Raw genomic sequence first — 6192 nt, 5'->3', positions numbered from 1 at the left:
GTGGGGCCACAATGGGCGATTAAAGTTTTACATAGGAATACATAGGAAAAAGCAAGCCTTTTAAAATCTTCTGATGAAGAACAGCAAAGCCATAATTAGTCATATTTAAATGCAAGCATCCTCAGGTAATGTAGATTCAAATTTTGTTCAAATCATGAACCCCCAGGAGAATAGAGGGGCCATAACAGGGGATCATAGTTATACAAAGGAATACAAATGATATATCGATAAAAATTGTCTTTCTAAGAACAGCATAGCCATTATTTGTCATATTAATTCAAAAGCATCCCTTTGAAGTATAGATTCAAGTTCAAATTAACCCCCCACCTCCACCCCTCGAACCACTTTTATATCAAAACTTTTCAAGACTGAACTGATTTCTGCTTTTTCCTAGCCAGAGTGCTCAGGTGAGCGATGTGGCCCCTGGGCCTCTTGTTAATTTTTGTGTCTGATCATATCTTGCACAGGTCTATATTGCAGGACATCAAACATTGTCAGTTGATTAATCTTGAGGGGAAGATGTGTCACAGTATGAGGGTAGGTCACTGTGGCTTCATTTTGAAATCAAATCTTCAGATCATTCCTTACACACAGTGAGGCCAAGGATCATAAAGCTTGTTCAGTTGGGAAGAAGGTTGTACCAGCATGCTAGGGGATGGTGACCCAAAAGTAGATCATCCTGGCCTCCTTTTAGGCTGTGCACAATTGAATCATGTCCTAATCATATCTTGCACCCTGTGAGGTCTAGGACCATCAAACTTGATGCATCTGCATGGGGCAGGGGTGGGTGGAAGTTGCAACCCAAAATTCCATGGTAGTTATAATTGACAGGGTGACTGCTTTTGATTTTGAATATGCATTTATACTCCTACATATGCATGGTGTATATCATGTACCCAAGGGGTGCAATTTGTTAACAGTTGTTACATATTTTGTGGATGAATGTAAAGTAAGCAGGTGTTTTATGGAGTATATGTAAGCCAACCTGGATCAGTCTTATTTGAGTTGTGCAAGGCCAACAATAAAAAAAATTTTGTTTGATGTACTCCGACCGACCAATCAAAATTGACCATACCCAATCATTTTTTTCAGTACTTTAGCTTTTTGGTTCACCTGAGTCACTCGGGTAACCTATTGCTATCCGTTTTCGTCCGTCATCGTATGTCGTTCATTGTTTGTCGTCAATCGGTCGTAAACTTTTGAACATTTTTAGCTTCTCTGGAACCACTTAACCAATTTCAACCAATTTTGGCATATAGCATCTATGGGTGAAGGGGAGTAAAAATTGTGAAATTCATGGCCCCTGTCCCCCTGGGGCCTGAGGGGTGGGGCTAAAACCATCAAAATTAATGCAATCTTTAAAAATAGTCTTCTTTACTCCTGGACATCAAGCAGTCAAACTGTTGGCATGATTGTAATAAGCATTGAGCCCTCTACCAAAATTGTGAAATTCATGGCTCCAGGGTTAGGGGTTCTCTGATCCTGGGTATTAATCCGATGAACTAAGTACATAGTTATGATGAGGAAGAGTGTCTCTTTCAAAATTGTGAATTTCATAGCTCCTGGGTCAGGGGTTCTGGTGTTAGGGTGGGGCTCTAATGATTATATAGTGAAAATGCATTAATTCTTTGAAAATCTTGTCCTCTTCTCCTGGGTATTAAGCCAATGAATTAAGTACATAGTTATGATGAGCAAGAATGTTGTGAATTTCATGGCCTCTGGGTCAGGGGTTCTGGTGTTAGGGCGGGGCTCTAATGATTATATAGTGAAAATGCATCAATTCTTTGAAAATCTTCTCTGCTCCTGGGTATTAAGCAGATGAATTAAGTACATAGTTATGATGAGCAAGAGCTCCTCTTCCAAAATTATGAATTTCATGGACCCTGGGTCAGGGGTTCTGGTGTTAGGGCGGGGCTCTAATGGTGATATAGTGAAAATGCATTAATTCTTTGAAAATCTTCTCTGCTCCTGGGTATTAAGCAGATGAATTAAGTACATAGTTATGATGAGCAAGAGCTCCTCTTCCAAGATTGTGAATTTCATGGCCCACCTGGGTCAGGGGTTCCATGTGGGGGAGGGGGGAGCTTATTTATTATATACTGAAAATAAATATATGCTTTGAAAATCTCTGCTCCTGGGTATTAAGCTAATGAACTAAGTACATAATTATGATGAGCAGAGTGCCTCTTCCAAGATTGTGAATTTCATGGCCCCTGGGTCAGGGGTTCCATGTGGTGGGGGGGGGGGCTAATTTATAAATTAATGCTTTGAAAATCTTCTCCTCTGCCCCTTGGTATTAATTAAACAAACTAAATACATAGTTATGATTAGAAATGATGCCTCTTCCAAAATTTTGAATTTCATGGCCCCTGGGTCAGGGGTTCTTGCACTTGGGTGGAGTTCTATTGATTTATTAGCAAAATGCATTAATGCTTTGAAAAACTTCTCCTCTGCCCCTGAGTACTAAGCAAACAAACTAAATGCAATAATATCAATGTAAATGTATTTAATATAATTATAAGTAAATGTGCCTTTTCTTTGCTTCTGGGTATCTAGTAGGCAGAGTACACAATTGTGATGTGAAGCAAATGAGAGTTACTCCCCTTTGCTAAATACTGTTAATCAAGAAATCCTTGTATATAATTTAATTAACAGGTTATTTGATTGAATGATATTACAATATAATGTTATGTATATAGAAACAAAATAAAAATGAATGTTTGGTTTAAAGTATGAATTTGTTTCAAAGTATGCTCAAAGTCAGATTCTTGCCTGGAAAGCAGTATAAAAGATTGACATAAAGATTATTTATATACAGTATAATTTGTACAAACCAGACACCAACGGTTCCATAAAATTTGGCCGGATTAGACTGAATCCGGAGTGCAGGAAAAATGCAGAAATATATTTGAAATATTTATCCGTTGTTTTATTAACAAGTACATTGCATATGTTGGGAAAATACAATTAAATGACAAAATCATTTGATATTTATGTAGTCTAAAATTACTAAAAAAGTAAATCGCATGACTTACTGTCAATTTTTCTTTTTTGTTCACAAAGTTTGAGACTTTCAACGTGAAATGTTAACAGAGTCAAATCTACAGACACGTGTATATCAAGTTTATCAGGTTTTGCAATTCGGAACTTATTTTAATAACCATAAACACAATTATTTACGATGTGATACTTATTGAATTGACATCTTAATTTTCATGTATACATTTACGTAGTCCCTTCAATGCTAAGGCGCCATTTTGAAATGAGACGTTTGAGTTTCAATCCCGATTTATATTTTGATTTTTAAATCTTGTAACTATATTGTCTTTGATTTTATGTTAAACAGGGTGATATGGAGTTGAAAGCAAGTTAAACATGTAAGCATTTTTAAAATCTACTTGTAACTTAACTTTATATTTCTTCAAGTGGATTGTGTCACCGCCACGTTTCAGTTCGTCTAATAATACTTATGTAAACACATGCTAGCACATCTAGGTCACGAAAGGTGTTAATTGCATTGAAGTGACTCAGGTAATTCTGCGTGGCCGGATTAGATGAAATAATTACTGTCAATTATGAGTAGTTGGGACCAATTTGACCGTTTGGAATACAGAATAGACAGTATCCGGACTACACAGAATTTTTTATAATACATTTGTTAAAGAAGTGCATGGGACTAAAATTTATAGCCGAAATGGACAAAAGTCCAGAATACTCAGAGTCCGGATTAGACAAATTTTACTGTATGTAGCAAAAGTTGTAGTTGTACACAGTATGTTTACACTGTGTTGAGCTAAGTTAGTGTCACTGGTAGAAGAGTCATGGTTGACAAGAGACTGGATGTTGTTTTATACTTTATCAAAGTGAACAAAGAATCACAAAGACCAGGATGACTTATTGTAATTAGTGACAAGTGGCAAAGAGCCATGTTGTATACCCAAGTCTGTGTGTACTGAATTGTAGCATTAGGCAAGTGACAAAAACATATCTGTATATATTGAATACCTTACACAATAGGCAAGTATTTTTTGTATATGTATATTTTACATTCTTTATCATCCCTGTAAGACTTGGGAAAACCAAGTATGATCCAAAGGAGATCACTCTGGTCTAGCACGTTACAATAAGCAAGGGTATTTTTACCAGATTTTTAGCTCACCTCGACAAAGTTGAGATGAGCTTATGCTATACCCACGGCGTCGGCGTATCTGTTAAAGTTTTAGGAGCAAGTCCATTCCCAAATAACTATAAGCCCTACCTGGACCAAACTAATTACTTGCATGGATGATGCATCTAGGGATGGATTTTAGTACACTTGCTTGAGATGCTGGATCTGACCTAGATTTTCCAGATGAGTGACCAGGTTAAAGTTTTTGGGGCAGGTCCATTCCCAAGTAACTTTAAGCTCTACCTGGACCAAACTTGCATGAATGATGCATCTAGGGATGGACACTACCACACTTGCTTCAGATGCTGAATCTGACCTAGATTTTCCAGATGAGTGACCAGGTTAAAGTTTTTGGAACAGGTCCATTCCCAAGTAACTATAAGCCCTGCCTTGACCAAACTTGCATGGATGATGCATCTAGGGATGGACACAACCACACTTGCTTCGGATGCTGGATCTGACCTAGATTTCCAGATGAATGACCAGGTTAAAGTTTTTGGAGCAGGTCCATTCCCAAGTAACTTTAAGCCCTGCCTGGACCAAACTTGATGGATGATGCATCTAGGGATGGACATAAGCACACTTGCTTCGGATGCTGAATCTGATCTAGATTTTCCAGATGAGTGACCAGTTTAAAGTTTTTGGAGCAGGTCCATTCCCAAGTAACTTTAAGCCCTGTCTGGACCAAACTTGCATGAATGATGCATCTAGGGATGGACACTACCACACTTGCTTCGATGCTGAATCTGACCTAGATTTTCCAGATGAGTGACCAGGTTAAAGTTTTTGGAGCAGGTCCATTCCCAAGTAACTATAAGCCCTGCCTGGACTTGACTTGATGGATGATGCATATAGGGATGTTCACTACCACACTTGCTTCGGATGCTGGATCTGAGCCAGATTTTCCGGATGAGTGACTAGGTAAAGATTTTGAAACAAGTCCATTCGCAAGTAACTATAAGCCCTATCTGGACCAAACTTTAATGGATGATGCATCTAGGGATGTACACTAACCAACCTGCTTCGGATGCTAGATCTGACCTAGATTTTCCACATGAGTGAATTTTAGCCATATTTTAACCAAATTAGCATGGATGATGTTTCTACGGATGGACACTTCCAGACTTGCTTTGGATTCTTAATCTGACCTTCTTTTTCTACATGAGTGACCAGGTTAAAGTTTTGGGAGTAGCTATTATATAAATAGTGCACGTTTTTGAGGGTAACAGTTGAAATTGACACCCCAAGGAAAACCATTGTCAACCGACGCGTCAGCGGAGGTTGACAATGGTTTTCCGAGGGGTGTCAATTTCAACTGTTACCCTCAAAAACGTGCACTATTTATTTTATTATACTGAATGTCTTATTGATTTCGGATGTCATAAAAAAAAAATTCGGAGATCGTCGTTAAGTTCACGCTTAGAAAGCTCTCAAACTCCCCGCTTCTATTTTTCTCAATAAGAAAGCTTCGGAAAAGATTTACCAACCTCTCTATTGTTTGTTTGCTACTCAAAAAGTCCTTTATCATCTAAAGTTTGCCTCGCAAGGATGTTTCGTCTGTTGTTTTCAAGTAAGCTACATCGGACGCAAGCTTTTATTGACGTCGTTTATTCGGCTTCTTTCAAACGCACAACCGACGTTTTGAGAATTCTACGGTGAACCGTACGCGCATGATTTGAACGCATGTGATATTTTCGTAATGTTACCTGTTTTCAAGTGTGTTGCTAACGCTGAGGGTAACATTACAGATTGTTAAATGCGTCTAAACCAATCAGATTTTAGTATTTAACATGAAAGTATAATAAATAATATTATGGCCTGTTATGAATTTACTTGCATAGATGGTGCATCTAAAGATGAAAACTTCCAGACTTGCTTTGGATGTTGGAACTGACCAAAAAATTTCTTGATTAGTAAATAGTTTAAAAGTTTTTTGAGCAGGTCTTTTTCCAAGTAACTATATGTCCTACTTAAACCAAACTTGCATGGATATTGATCTTAGGATGTACACTAACTAGAAAAAA

Source organism: Saccostrea echinata, unplaced genomic scaffold (assembly GCF_033153115.1).
Source record: "Saccostrea echinata isolate AGI-Se365-2 ecotype Australia unplaced genomic scaffold, CSIRO_AGI_Sech_v1 ptg000001l, whole genome shotgun sequence".
Lineage (NCBI taxonomy): Eukaryota > Metazoa > Mollusca > Bivalvia > Ostreida > Ostreidae > Saccostrea > Saccostrea echinata.
Note: the sequence above shows the minus strand (reverse complement) of the source record.